We start from the raw sequence: 16,534 nt of genomic DNA, 5'->3' as shown, positions 1-16,534 counted from the left end.
TGTTGAATCTCAAGATTTGTTCTACCAGCTATTTTCATCCAAGTTTCTACAGAGCTTGAATTAACTATTCACTAATGGTTTTGGGTCCACATTACCTGGAATTATTGACCACATATTTATCATCACGCTATGGTGTAATGATTTTTTTAATAAATGTAGCATTAGTATAGAAAAATGCCTGTGAGGTTCAGTAGTTTAATGAAGATTGTTGGCTAGGCATCAAGAGAATTTAAATTTCAGCCTAAGTCTTGAGCTGTGATAAATCTGGCTCATGCTGCAAATATTGGTGTATCAAAATACAGTGAATACTGTGTCAATTTTGGAGTACTTCTGTTTCACAATTATTGCTTTCTCAAATATTTAGCTAACAAGAAATATCTTTTTTCTTCGCCAAGTGCCTTTTCTGTAATAGAAAACACTCTAGTGAAAGACTGAGGTAGCTCTATATAAAATATTGTGGGCTAACTGCACACGAGTGGTACACCACTAGCGCAAGCAAGAACTCTTGTGCCGTATTATCTTACAAGTCAAGAATTTGTCCAGAATGGATGTAATGGTCACGTAGGGCAAGAATGTAATGTTAGCTCAAAGTTGTCACACCACCTTGACCATTGCACAGTGAATTCTCATTAGGGGATATATAATTCAATGGACATCACCTTCCTGCCTATTTGTCGATGAATTCAAAGTAATTCTCAAAATTTAAGTTATTCACCAGCTTAGTGGTTGAAGCGAGCCATTTAATATTTTTAATACATTTAATCCAATTAATATAGTTAAATAAGAGATGTATAGTTAATCAACAAACAAATCAGTGCAGCTCTTATTTGATACCGTATTTGAACTTAGTTCTGATAGATAACATAGTTGATAAGAGAAATTTCTAATCTAATGGGAGAATACAATTCTGAGAATCCGTTTTCTTCTTAAACACATGATTCACTTTCTGGGAATGTTCATCAGTATCTGATCAATTTTTTTATTCCTCTAAATCACTTCTGCGAGTAAAATACCAGAATATTTGCAAAAAATCCCCCCCCAAACCCCAAAATCCTGAGCATAGATACAGTAAATCTATTAGACCTTTAAGATTTTAGGCGTAATATTCTTCTGCAGTCTAATTCCACTCTATTCATAGCTATTTACTTACGCAATTTCTCTTTTAAAGATAGTGTTTAGTGATTGGGGACATGCATGGTAGGGTAGAAACAGTTGAGAGAGGAAGGCACACATTCTAATATTTGACATAGAAGAGCCATGTTTCACTAAGACTTGGATTCTGGTAAGAGGGGATAGGCTTATCTAAGGGCATGGACAGCTCTGTGTAAACTAGATAAGGAATTCACAATTGCTGCTGCTACAACATAGTAGAGGACAAAGTAGCTTTGAGTAGTACATAGTTTGACACAGAGGTGGAGAACGCCACTGCCAAGCTACTGGTACTGCCCAATGCCATGTCTAGCAGTGAAATCAGAAAAAAAAGTCAGTAGGATGCCTGCATAGAGAGAGAGATTAAAAGTATTTACATTTAACATATTCACAAATAATTATCAGCAATGAAATGTAAGGAAGACTGTTATTGTTCATAGCCCTAACTTTCTCTTCAAGGCTTATTAGCCTATCAGTCCTTCTTTCTTTGTAATCCTTCATTCCATTTCACTTTTCTTTGCCATTTTTCAGACCTGTAACATTTTCCCATCAGTCTGTCTGCTTCCAGTTCCAGTCTTTTTACTATTCTATCCTGTCTTTTTCTTTGTCCGTGGATGAGGAGCTCAGGAAGAGCTGGCAGTACTCTCTTTTGGAATAAATAGAAGAGATTTTAATATAATAATAACAACAATAACAAAAAAATAGAAAGGTAAGTTAAAAAGATGAGTCTTCCTGTAATTTCTCCATGGCCATAAGAAAATGCAAGGGCTAGTCTTGCTCTGCATTCTTTCCTAGAAATTTTGGAAGGCAGTAAAAAGGCTACTCAAACCCCACTATTCTGAGAAGAGCTGTCTTTTGTTCCCGGGGTGGATGTGGTGTAGGAACTATGTTCATACTCAAAAGCTATCATTTGTAGCTGAATAAAACTGACCAAATCAAGTGAGCTGTGAAAAACAACCAGTTTTGTGCTGTTGCAATAGCCAACTTGTTTATGGTTTGCAGAGAGCAAAGCTATTTAATGGTCACAACTTGTTTTAGGAGGTGGACCTCAATGTTGCACGGACACGAAATGCTAAATCATGGAGTGTGTAAGAACTTATTTTCACATTTTATTTCTATATTTGGAAAAATGTATGTCTCTTTTTCAACTCAGGAATATGAGTTCCATTCACAAAGTCTCTTCTGTTGCTGTGACAGGCATGAGTTTCAAAGTCTTATTTTTATTCAATACATATTCCACATACACTGTTAATAAAGTAAAATTAGGCAATAATATTTATCTATTTATTTTGTCATCTGAATTAATAATGTGGGAATGTTGAGCTTTTCCTTATGTTTGGTCTCCTTTGATTTTGCCCTTTTTTGTGTTGCAACAGTACAACTATTCATTTAAAAAAAAAAGAAGACTAAAACTGTCACAACCAAATTAAAGCCTTGTTTTGATCAAGATACAATGCATGTGTGAATTGCAGCACTTGCTGTTCTATGTTCCGAGCCTGCCATTGCTTTTTCCACTAGTTGAGACTCCTGTACTTAAAATGCTCCTCTTTTTCATACATCAAAATATACCTCCAGCCCATCAAACTATTTCCTTGGGAAGTTGTGGTTCACGACAGCATGACCAAGTTAGTGTTCTAACCTGGAAATGACAGGCAAGCAGAAGCTGAGCCGTTGGAGAAACATTGGCATGGCAAGGGATTACCCTGTCTCATTTTCCCCAAACCACATTTTTCTGAAATGACGCTTCCAGTGAGAGTACCCACCCAGGCAGTCCTTCTCCCACATGAGGTGAAGGAAGCCACCACCAAGCTGAGCTAGGAGCTGCGTTAGGCTTCTCGGAGTTGGAAGCCTCTCTTCATTACATCACACCTGGCCCTCTTTCAGAGATTAATGAACAGCATCTTGTCAGTTTTAATATATCGCAGTGCTTTAGTTTACATTGACGATGTAATCATAAATTCCCTGAGCTGTGAACTACACCTTAAGGACTCGCACGGAGTTCCAAAAAGGCAAGAAAAAGAACTGACTATAAACTAGAGAGTGTGCCAGTTTTGAGAAAAACCTGGAGATTTTCTAGGACATTAGGTTTCAAAGGAAGGATTACACACAGACTAAACAGAGTACAAGTCATAAAAATTTAAAGACATCACAAAAATAAGATCCTTTTTAGGTATGACAGAATACTAAAGGAAATTTATACTGAATTATGCCACCCAAGCAGACCCATTAATTAATGTAATGAGAAAATATGTTCCATTTCCATGGACCTAAGCGTGTCAGGAAGCTTTTGACATTTTTAAAAGGGAGAGAGGTGAAAGCATGCACTTCACCACTCCTGAAATTCTCAGATTTTAGCTTATCTATTCACATTCATGTTTGGGCTGCTAGGCATTTGGATATGTACTAATCAAGAAAGAGGAAGAAAAAAAATTACTGTGAGTGACCAGTATGTCTAAGAAAATGTAAACACATTTTGTTCTGTGTAACTTTTAAAGTTATATCTTCCACCTTGAACATTGGAGAGATTATCATACCACACTAGGAAATCGTGAGTGAAAAGAAGCCTTTTATTGTCAGGATATCAGTCTGAAAATGATATATATGTGGAACTTTTAAATCCATAAGGAGATGCTATGTGTTCACTCCAGTCCTTACACCTCTAAAGCTGGCAAGTAGGGCAGTTTGCAGGATCGGGAAATAAAACTTTCAAGGTTGTTCAGACAATAATTTTCCAAGTTCTAATTCTTTGTCTCAGAGTTTACTAATTCCATTCCTGTTACTAAAATATTCCCTTGCATATCACTTGGAATTTCTTGTAGTCATTCCTTGATAGAAGCAAACTGAAAAAATCAGTTTGATCCTTATTTCTTTTATGATGCAGACCCTTGCCCCTGGACACATTCTTTCGTTTCATATCTGATGCAGTGGCCACTTGATTTTAAGAATGGGATATTGTAGGCAGCATCTTCTGCAGCCTGTCCTGTAATATTTTAGTTTGGATAACACCTGCCTGTTGATTTGAGGAATTTTTGATAGATAGGATTACTCTCTGTAGATACATTCTTAGACTTTGTATGTTGACCCATTTGTATTCAAGTGAGGCATCGCTTTAGTCTATTTTAATAGATGTATGTATTATACATCTATAGCTGAGGCTGAAGGATTTTCTAGATTGCAAATAATTACAATTTTTATGCATGCAAAATTTTAAGCGTTAATTACAATCGTGTACCTAAGTGTGCACATCTGATAGAGTTCAATTAACTCTTTGATTTTTTCAGATTAAACTTTTACCTTTTTACTTCTTCGCGGCAGGAAATGGGGCTGCAGATTCCTTTTTTTTCGTGCTAAGCAGTTTACATGCTGTGTGTGCAAAACTGTGCTGTAGCCAATATCATATTTGAAATATTTGGTCACCATGAATCAACAGAAAGAAGGCCAAACCTCCTGCTTTTATGACCACATTAAAAAGAAGGAGGTAAATAAGAATAGCTAAACACTTCACCACAGATTTCTTCACTTTCATTTCCTTTTGTAAGATAGAAAACACTTCAGCACTTTCTGTTATGTGTTCAAAAGATATGTGGAAGCATTAATTTAATCTTGTGGGTTTTAAATGTCTCAGCATCGCAATCTGACAAATCTTTGATTTTGAGCTTTTTCTAGGGGTATTCATTTGTCAGGGAGCTGAAGCTCAAAACTCACAAATAACCGTGCGCTTCACTGAAGCCCACTGACATCTGAACTTGCCTTCCTAAAAACTCTATTAATGAGATTTTAGTATCTCTATGGGTTTGTGTGCTGGCACTACGGATCTCACTCCTATGGACGTCAACAGATCTGGATTTACTATATGATCTTTCCTAGCAGGTGGATTTTGAAAAACAAAGGAAATAACTTCTGGCTCTCAGGTGGTAATTTTTATGTTGGGGCTGTTTTCCTAGCAGCTCATGTGATGGCTTTTTGCTTTTTCTGTTTAGTCTTCTCTTCCTTGGAAATCTATGCTTGTTATACAAACTGGGGCTTTTATTTGAAGAATAGTAATAATCAAAAAATCCCTGATCATTCCCTACAATAAACCACTTTGGGTCTTGTCCCTAAATTCCTTTACAAAATTTCTTTCAGACAGGCTCTGCCACAGTGAGGGATAAGTGAAGAAGTGCAGAAGAAGGGGCATGCTCAGTGCTGCCTGTTGAAAACAGACCAGTTTTAAAAGCAGAGCACAGAGGCAGAAAAGGGAGTTTGACTCACCAGGAAGGAGGAATAACTGAGGCACAGGGTCCTGCTTCCTGGTGCGTTAAGCAGAACTAATTTAGTGAGCCTTTCCACTTTCAAATAAGCTTTCTAGGCTGGAAGATTCTGACTCTGTTCTTCTCTCTCTTCTTTTTGCCCACTGATTTTTATCATTCCTGGCTGCATCATAACTTGGATTCAACCAGAAGAACAGCAGTTAAAGTAATTCTTGGGAAGTAACCAGAAGAGTTAGATCCGCCTCTCTCTGAATTGTAGTGCTGTTCTCATCATTACACTGGCACCACCACCCATGAAGTTAACGGCGGTGCTGGCTATGACTAACTTTTCAGGATTCTCCAAGGTCTCCAGTATGTTTTGTGCTGGATTGCTTTTAGAAGGAGATAAATATCTACCTCCATATTGTATACTTCTGAGGATGTATGCCAGCCAGATCAAAAGGTATATAGTGAGTTCAGGCGCCAGGGAATTTAAGTAGTACTGGAAATTGGGTAGGTGGAATTGTTGTTTGGGACTCAGAAGGGTTTACATGGCTGGGACACACATTGGGTAGACGTCAACAGCAGGTAGCTTGAAACCTGCTGTCTTCTTAGAAGAAAAAATGATCCTAAACAAAACAAAAAACTCCCAGTCCAATCTGTGTATGGCAGACGTTAAACATAAGCTATGGAGAGTGTTCCATCCGGGGTAATTTTGGGTGAATTCCATCCCAGGTCAATCTGCAGTTTCAGCAGTCACTGTTACCTGAGTATTATGGGATGTATTTTATTTCCAGGCTAATAAAAGAAGTGAAGAATTTTCAAGACAATAAGTTTAGTAAATATTAAAATGACAGGTTATCTGCATTCTGAAAATCCGATAATTCCGTAGAAGTTCTGTCATTAACAAAAAGCTGTAATTAGAAAAGCAAAGTAAATATGATTCTGGTAAAACACAGGGGGCCTCTTAGAAACAAATTAATCCTACTACTATGGTATTTAGGTAAGAAACCCCAGAAAATGTCAGACGGATGTATTCTTTGGAGTAATTTTCATAAGCTAACGTGATTATGAGTTTACTGGTTTTACCTGTTGTCTATATTCAAGTCTTGGTGCATCTCAATCACCTCTCTATAATTTTTCGCTGGCATAACTATCTAAAAACCATTTATCTGTTGTGCACCTTTTCATTCCTTGTTTACACTGACCTAGAACCAAATAGCCCTGAGTAAACGCACAAATGATGCACGAGGTATTACACATGCGTGCGTAGCTGCAGGTTTCTGGTACAGATATAATAAGCAACAGGTATATGTAGGCTGTACAGTAATACATCTCGGAAACCTCAGAGTTAGGCTGACATAAGTGCCTTCTGATGGCTTGCTAGGTAAGAGCTAGCACAAGGCTCTCTAGGGATAAATTTCTTAAAAAAATAGAAGTAGGATCAACCCCATTTATTTGATATTACATTCATAGGTGTAAAATAGCAGTTTATAGTTTCACTTGTCCATTTCCCTTGCTCTGGATCTGCCCCCGATCAAGAAATTCAATAGCTATTAAAAGCTGCAGCTGTACTAACAGTCTTATGCTTTATAGGAGGAATTTTGCAGCTATTACTTTAAAACAGGCGTTCCGTGCCAGTACAGATGTTGCATCCACCTTTTTCATAAGCACTTTATCGGCACCATGGGCATTGCATTTCTAATGTTTGCTTGAAATTGCTAAACACACTCCATAGCTGTAATTTATTTGGGCTGGTGTAGTTTAAAGACCTGAAAGCTAGATCTGCACCTGTTCTATTCATCTGACCAGGAAAGCACTAATTCCACTGCATGAGAGTTTGTAGAGTTTGGATTTCTTCTTTATAAATCTCCTAAACCAAATACAGCCCTCTGCTTCGCGTGTATGCTCCCCTTCCCTGAAGTAGGAATCGCTTGCGTATATATCACCGAATTTCAATTTTCTAATATTGCGGGGAGATCACGCCACTTGACCTAATGGTGGACCGGCATACAACTGCTGCATTCCCTCCCTCAGTCAATCCATCTCCGAGTAATCGAATGCACATAGTGACAGGTGAAACATGTAGAACTGTGCACGTAACTGCAGCAAACTCTGCTAGTATGGCGACACTGGTTTCCTTGTGGAACGATACGACAAACACTTCTGTGTGTAATGTATTTGAAGTGATGTGAGTGAGGATATGAGGAAAACCAGCTACTTAACGTCACCTGATTCACCTCCTGACAACGCCGATGTCAGTGAATTTGTACTGGTGTGAGATAAGCAACAGTTGAAGGCGGCTGCAATACTGGCAATAGCTGAGTAATAAATGGCCAGTACAAGTCATTCATTCAACTGTTTCAGCCTGAAATTTTGCAATTCAGGCAAAGTCCAGGAGCAGCCCTAGTTTTGAAAGAAAAAAAACCAAACAAAAAACAAACCCCAGAAACCACCCCAAACCAAGCAAACAAGCAAGCCACAGTTCAGTGAGGTTTTTCAAAACCAAAGCTATGTCCCACTTTGCCAAATTCTGCCAGAGTTGTATGTCATCCATAGTCATGTCATCAAATATGATTCAAACCAACCCTTCCCCCCAAATAAATAAATGCGACCGCATAGACATTTTAAAGATTCTACCCTACTTACTTGTGGTGCATTCTTAATTTAGAGTTAAACCAGGGGTGATCCCTTACTTAGTGTTTTTCTTAAAATAAAATGAAAAAAAAGCATTTGTGCCATAATCAGTCTTGTAAAAAACTTGTAAATATGCAGTAAATTTAGTGCAATAGAACAGAGAGACAGTATCTCTATAAGAAAACAAAGAAAAAAGACTAAAAGTACAAAGCTATACGTGGAAGTAAAGAGAAGGTAATAAAAGGACAGAAGGTTATTCAGAATATATATTTTGGGAATAGTGATTAAATACTGAAACAAAGATATTATTAGTAACTATATTACTAAAATGAAATGCTCCAGAACTGTGCATTTAGGCTTTGAATTCCTTTTGAAAGTTCCGATGACTTTGACAAACCACACAAGCTTCATGCAAGAGGCCATGGATGCTTCCTTTGATTCATCTACAGGCTGAGCAGAATTCGGCCCCTCAGTTTTAGGATGCCATCAGAAGCTCTAGACAGAATTACAGTCTTGCTGTACACAGCTGAGTAGATGTAATTCTTTAAGTAAAATTGTCTTACGTGTTGTAAAAGAAATGGAAGGTAGTTGTTAATTCCAAGGCTTATAAATATGTCAGTGGCTTTTCATGATGTCTTAATAAATTGCAAGAACAAACTCAATGACTCATGATGTCACCAGAACTACATGCTGCACTGTATTTATTGTCATTATGTGCTATACCTCACAGCATTCTTCTGCCTTCTACATGAATATAGAGGTCCCACTAAAAAAATCAAAACAATTCTCAGGGATTTCTTCATTCTTTTATATTTGCTGTCTTTCAGCTGTTTTCTTGTTCTGAGCCTTTCTTCAAATGAAGGGCATTTTTAAGAAAATGTATGTAAAAGAACATTGCTGCAACTGCTATATTTATTCATTGAAAAGCTGAAGTAAAATACAGTTTTCAAATATCCTCAGATTTGGGTGAAGTTCAAATTTTCCTTGGATCCTGGTTCTCTGCCTGGCCACCAGCCCATATCACTAATGGTGTAACTAGCTGAGAAATGGGGGGAAAAAAATCATGAAAATGTCAAGATTATTTTGGCTTAGATCTGAAATGCAGAGATAGCGTCGATATTGTAGTGTCAGTAATGCTTCGTTCTTTAGTTAAAAAATAAACACAGGATAGGCTAAACACTTCAGGTAACTTAAATGTGTAAGACAAACTCCACAGCATTTCAAAACCACTAAGGTAACCCTAGCGTGTGAAGAAGCCCTTGGCGCTTTAGTGCTCCCCGTCCAAACTGGATTTTACTCTCACAGATGTAAGCTGCAAGCATAGTTTGCATTTAAGTGCTGTGATTAAATGTTCTTTTGTATCAAAAAAATAGTGAGTTGATATATGGAGTTGGCCCTGCTCCCACACAGACGCGTAGGTGTTGATTTCAATGGAACAGAACCTGTTACTTAAGATGTGGAGAAATGGAAAGAATTCCACCCTGCATCCATTTTTTACAGCCCTTATTTAAATCCCTGGAAATGGTACCTCTGAATTTAACAAACATTGATTTGATGATGAGCTTCTCTGAGATATTAAATAAACAAAACAAAGAAATGACCCCTGACATTTCTCCCGTTGTTTCCGAACTAATGCTCCGAGATACCTACACTTGAGAAGCCTGTACGTGAAATCCTCTTGTTCAAGCTGTGTGCGCACTCACGTATTGCTAGCAAGGAAACAGGTATCTTTTCAGTATGGAGGTCTTAATTTTCACTCTCACTTATCCAGAAGCAAACAGGAAACCCCATTCCAAACTTCCCATTCCAAAAATAATAGCAGTGTTCAGTCACATTTCATGAAAGCATCTTAGAATTTATATAAATAAAACTAGTGTACATTTCAAAGAATATATAAAATGCTGGCATTTTGCTTTTACTGCAAAGATCAAAGAGCTGATTAAAATTAAAATGTCATGAGTTTTAAATTATGCATTTAGCAATAACAAAAATATTAAAACAAAAAAAATTAAAGCAGCAAGTGTACCTTATATAGTAAGATAAAGTTTAATATATTTTATTAGCTTAAGGGACACAGAATAACTATCTATCCAGAACTTCAGGCATGCATTTACATAAATATATTAAATTAAGAAAAGCAATTATACACTTAAACATCCTTTTGTCTAAAAAAAATCATTAAATCCACAGATTAACAATAAATCCAACTCTATGCATTTATCACTTCCAGATACAACTGTTCCATTTCTCAGATATTACACAAATACATTTGTTAGAATTTATATGCATTATACATATATTATATATTACATAATAGTGTGTATACATACATGGTGTTCAATAATATAATAATAATTTGTACTTTTTATAGCACTTTTCATTTGAAGAGCTTAAAGCGCTTTACAAGGATTGATTTCACTAACGTTCAGATGGAAAGTGGAGGCACAAAGATGAAATTACTTTGAGTTACATTGAATTTGTGACAGGCAGTTACTGAATTTTTCTGGTTGTGATCTTCAGCCATGCTGTCTCCCTAAAAAGAAATACACACGTAGCGTATGTCGTCTACATAGGTAGACTTGCAAGGGCTTGTAAGGTCTCAAACCAAGAAAGCACTTGATTATATTAATAACATTAAGCACATGACTTCAGCGAGACTCATGTGCTTAAAATTACTTGTGTGCTCCAGTGCTGTGCTAAATTGGTGCCTGTATATGCTTAGTAGTAGAATACAGTTTATAGAAGATACTTAAACATAGTTTGAATGATATTTTCTAAGCTATTTTCCCACATTTCAAATGTACATACAGTACCAGACAGCTACTATAAAATAAAACTAATTGAACAGAGGACTATCACAACAGTAACGTTCTCAAGTGACAGGATTTTGTTATTTCCTGTTCCTTTTCTGCTTGGCTCTCGTTACAATCTAATTGTTCTCAGAAGGGAACTGAAGTTTTAATTCTGCAGTATATTTTGTGGGGGACAGCTAATAGCATTTCTGGATAATTCACAGGGTAAGGTTACTGCTTCTGGTATTAATGGAGATCACTACAAGATACATCTGGTGACCTAATACCAGATGGTTTCTGGTCTCAGTAGATCTTGATATGAATTAAGTTCATTCTGCACACCACTACTGACTATGCCTAGAACATTTTCCTTTTAGTGGCTCCTCCTAGGAACATTCAGAAAATGGGATTTATTTGTTACTGCCCTGTGATGCAAACCCCCCTTTTGTCTTACAGCAAAATGCATCCTACATTAAAACAGCCCCTCCACAACAGCCCCCTCTCTCTGCCTTCTTCCCACCCAAGAATACTGTGAATGCAGTCACTGCATATAGTCACATGCTTTAGCTGGCGCCTTCTTTTTAAAAATTCCCTGGGAAGCAATTTTTCATTTAAATATTTTTTCACATTTTTTTCATTGCAAAATGAAAATAAATGGGAAAATCTCATAGACTGTAAAAGTAACAACTATATGATACATGGGACCCTACTGATCACTTGTAACAGATGGAAATTGGATTTTTATCAGTAAAAATAAACCTCCTCTCTAATAATGCAGCTTGCTGTTTGTGCACATTCTTAGCAATAATCTCTGACATTTTTGGTTGTGTATGGTATGTGTACAGTAGGCAATAGAGACACACTAAATGTATGTAACACAGGACATTATTTTTTTTGTGAATTCCTATAGGATGAAATGGTCACTAGAATGATACATTTTCAGTACTCGTAAGCAGGTGTATCACAGCTTTCAAATCAAACTGTACAGTGTGAGGTGAAGAAAAATTTCCTGTGGAAGTCCGTGGGAGTTTTCTTTGGATTATGGGACCTCATGATGATCCTTTGCTAATATATAGATGAAATTAGTAATTATTAGTAACTCCCGAGTGAAGCAAAGGAAAAAGGTTGATGTGTCAGTTGAACCACTTGTACAGTGCTATAAAACAGTGATGTTCCTTTTTTCTGAGATGAGGCATTAGTAACACTGTCTGATTATTCCATCTGCCCAGTGTAAATCTACGCAGAATTAATTGCTGTGCTAAGACTGTTTGGATGTTGTGCATTTTATATCACGATAAATTCCGTGAGCAGGGACATAATTGAAATCAAAGGGTACAAAGGCAAGTGGCCGCCCCCTTGCCTAGCACGCGTCTACAGAATGTTCAGGTCCCACCCCGTAATCGCGTACGCCTGTCTTTTCAGTACTGAGGAGTCTCACTGCTTTCAGTCTCATTAGCAAGGGTGACAGCGATATTTTTGAATTAGGATATAGTCTTGGTTGAAGTATTATACCATTCCTATTAAATTCAGGAAGAGAGATCTGAAAGTGCACCCATCACTGCTGAATTCAGCCTTTGCAATACTGAACTCGGAACAGTTGAGGGAACTCTTCCATGGACTTTGTGAGCATCTGTGCAGGCAACTTTGGGCCCTGTCTTACTGTGGCTATTTCATAAAATGGGGCCACTGACCTCTTATTTTCATTACTTTCCTGCTTAGTGGCGTATGCTTACGTATTTGAGATGAGCACAGATGTGTGAAAGAGAAAAAATATGGGCTATTTGGCTCAACATTTTAAAGGAAGCATCAAGAAGTCTGGCAGATTTAATAAAGCCCTTGTGTAACTGCTGGCCATTCCTCTAAGCAACACAAGAGGACCGGATATTCACCGTACGCCTTTACGCAGGGCTGAACCCGCGGCTTTCCCCCAGAAAACCTCAGTGCATCTACGGCGGCAGATGCGGACACAGAGGTCATGTGTGCGCCGATGTCTGAAGTCAGGCCCTCCAAGATTAAAGTTTTCAGGTGGTTTCACACCTATATTCTAAAAAGTACATGCATCTTATTTGACTGAATGACTCTGCTGTTGAAAACAATGAATGTTTTACCACAACAGCCTGAACTTTTTTCAATGTTTCTACAACATTTTGCCCTGAAACTACTTTTGAAAATATTTTCTCTTTTTTATTTTTGTAGCCAGAACCCACATTATTTGGGACATATTTTCTGCAAATTTGGATTAGAATAAATTTAAAGGTTGGCTGCCTTTTTGATGAGATTCTTAGTTAATTTTTTTTTAAGACAAAATATTGCTCAATTTTTAAAATTGCAAAATGGGAAGGATTAGTTTTTATTTACTTCCTGACTTCCTTTCTGTTTTTACTGAGACAAAGATCACCCTTTAAATTAGACAGAAGATCAAAATGGTATCATTCCTAATTAAACTGATAGAAAGTTAAGTTAAAGAATAGTAAATAAAAATGTATTAATGTCTTTAAAAGGATTTAATATAATTAAGGAAAAATAAGCAGAGCATGATGTCCTCAGAGTTGTTTTTTCCATGTAGACCTAGTCTTATAAATGCCTGTTCCATGGATACAATCAGAATTACATGTACGAATATTTATTTTCACCTTATTGGAACCTTACACCTGTGAAAAATTACTTGTTCATGTTTTCAGTCTCCACTTTGCATATTTGTACCCCAGATTGGAGAAGGTCTATACCGAAAAGTAACACTTCATCATACCAGGAATATTGTTCTGCTTTTTACTTGGGGCATCTGGTTATTGGCCTGAATTTGGTAACTTTCTGATAAGTGTACTGACTGTATAGCAACTAAGTGCTTCCTCCCTTCCTTCAGCTTCAGTTTTCTGGGGCTGAGCTTCACAGCCTGAGCCTGAGCTGCGTGAGCCTGGTACTGCTGAACTGTGAATATCCAGCTACAATACAATATTAGAAGTCACTATGAAATGACGGTCAAAAGATAAAACATCAGTCTGCTGTTAAGCCTCTTTGATACATGCATCTACTAGGTGGTTTCAAAAATAATAAGCATCACCTGGAGCAAACAGGGATTGGTGATGTTTGCTGTGGTTCTAAAAAGGCAGGAGCTGCAAAGCCAAAATGTGGTGAAGTGAACGAAGGGAGAAGGTAAACAGAGGTGTCATGTTAGTGATAGAGAATTTATACTTGTTTATACCTAATTTACACTTCATTTGCATGAAATAGAATAACCTGTGAGGATTTAAAGGTACAAAGAGATTGCATCTGTGTCACTCACTGTTAACAGAAAGAATTTATTTCCTTGAGGAGGAGAGTTTGAGTTAGTAACTCCTACTGGATGCATTAGAAAAATGAGTTTACTGTTTTTCTGAAATGGAGTGAAACAACTGGGAGCTGATTTTACACAACATCATTTTGTCTCCTTACTTATCTATTTAAGTAAAGATGTTTCTCCTTATATTTCAATATGTCTTCTTTCTGACATTCAAAAAGGAAAGATGAAGGTTTTCTGTCCCAAAATAATAAAGCAAGGGTTGAAAACTAGCCGACATCAGGACTAGAGTTATGTTTCTTGCAGTAGGTATTGCTCTCTTTTAACAGTAGAAAGCCCCAAAGAATGCTTGAAATGTGCAATGTGTTGGGAACAGGGAGGCAGTATCTCCGAATAAAAGAATAAATGAATGGAATAAAAGATTAGGAGAGAGAGAGACAGAGGTAGAGACAACTTGAACACACACACACACACACACACATAAAATCCCTTCTGGAGGGCCTTATCTAATTGCCTCATTTATCTAGTTTCATTTATAAGCTCAGTTTTATTCTGGGACACTCTCGGAGGTTGTGTGAGAATGGCTGCAGAATGACCTAACTGGCAACAGGCTTTCTACAGACTTTTTTTTTTTTTCTTCTGTATGCCAATTCTCAGGGCAATTACTGCAGTTGCCCTTTTTATATTAGCATCTTGGGTGGCTAGGCCTGGGGTTTACTCACTCTTTTTAACAGTATAATTTCTTTTGATAAATAAGCAGCTAGGGGGTTTTGTGTCTTTTTTTTTGAAAATGCTTCTTTTCCACTGGGACTTCCTACGTACCCATGTGGGCTTAGTGCAGATGCTTGCTTTCACATGATATAAAAGATGATTTAAAAATGAAGCAAAACACTTTCGATAAACTATCTCTCCTCTCCCTCTAATCTTCACTTAGATTACTTCTTAGTTTTGATGGAATGACTCAAACAGAATTTTTTTTTTAATAAAATAAAGTATTTTGTTTAAATTTTGATAACAATTTTCTAGGTGCCGTGCAGCTGATGTGAGGTTTTTTGCCATTGATTTGAATGAAGCTTGGATTTAATTCTTACCTTTTACTGGAGTTTTATTTTCTGATTTCACTAGCAAACTAAATTGTCTTTATTATTCAGATCAAAACTCTAAGATCATTGTTAACCCTTCTCTACATGACATGAATATTACTGGGATTTAGATGCCATCTGTGGTATTTTTTAAGTCTCCTGGAACTAAGCAGTGAGAAAAGAACTATCACATCTCCCCAGCTGGTTGTTGAAAATAATGCATCACAGTGGAGTTAAAGTTGGGTTTATTTTTAAATATATTTCATTAAAGAAAGTGTTGAAGTTGTTATCTCTGTCAGATATTTAAGTGTTGCTAAAATACTTCAGTGACTGTGAAGAGTGTAATAAAACTGTGCTATTTGACAGATTTAGACAGCTGGCTCATTCATGAGAAGTTCACGTTTTTGTCACCCACGTTGAATAAGGAAAGATTAGATGCTAAGGTCAATTTACAAAAATGGTTGTCAGGACATTTTTTAATTGTAAAACTTTTTGTGATGGAATTCAGGGAAAAGACTAAAGGCAGAAAGCAGTGGAGACAAAGAGCTGCTATTAACCTACAGATGCTACCGCAGGGTTCATTTTAAGATTGGTCACACTGCTTAGCCAATGAAGTGTTCGTGTGACTATAAGGGACCACCCTTTTCTGGGGCGAGAGGGCAATTTGGTCTTCATGCTCATTTAATCCCAAGATGTCTTTCAATGGACTGTCAGTTGGATCTACATTGTGCAAAATTATGCATGCACTTTTTAATGCAGACCATTGTTCGCTGAGCACTTAACTACGATTTCTCAACCAGTTTCCATTTGGCATGAGGTCACTGGAAACCCAGGCAAACATATATGGAAGGCAAATGTCATTTTCTGTTCCTGTGAGCTGGAATGTGTACGACAGAGAAATGCAAGTATCAGTCATGCTGTACTTTCAGATTTAATACTAAATGAAGACTGACAGCTTTCTACATAGGAAAACTTATTGCATGTCACTATCCCGGAGAGGTAATTTTGCTACTGGAGGGTAATATGGCTAAAGTCTTTCAGGTCTTACTGCCTAAATTGTTGTAAATTGTTGATGCATGAACAGCTGCTTATAAGAACCCTAGGATGTGCACACTGTGGCTACGCTGCTCTCTTTTCATAGGCAAGCTTTTATAAAAGCCAGGTAGTGCAAAGGAAATCCGATAGCTGGCAAGTAGCGAGCAAAGAAACTGCCAATAACGCCCCAGAGCTGGAGATAAGAGGTCTCACCAGTTCTGAAGATGCATCTAATTAGATTATTAATACTTTAGAAAACCTGACTATAGCATGTACACCATATTTATTGATACATTTACAAAGTCTCAATTTAATGTTAGCTCTTCCAGGGAC

The sequence above is a fragment of the Buceros rhinoceros genome, unplaced genomic scaffold, assembly GCF_000710305.1.
Source record: "Buceros rhinoceros silvestris isolate BGI_N320 unplaced genomic scaffold, ASM71030v1 scaffold13820, whole genome shotgun sequence".
Taxonomy (NCBI): Eukaryota; Metazoa; Chordata; class Aves; order Bucerotiformes; family Bucerotidae; genus Buceros; species Buceros rhinoceros.
This window is presented reverse-complemented; position numbering follows the sequence as displayed.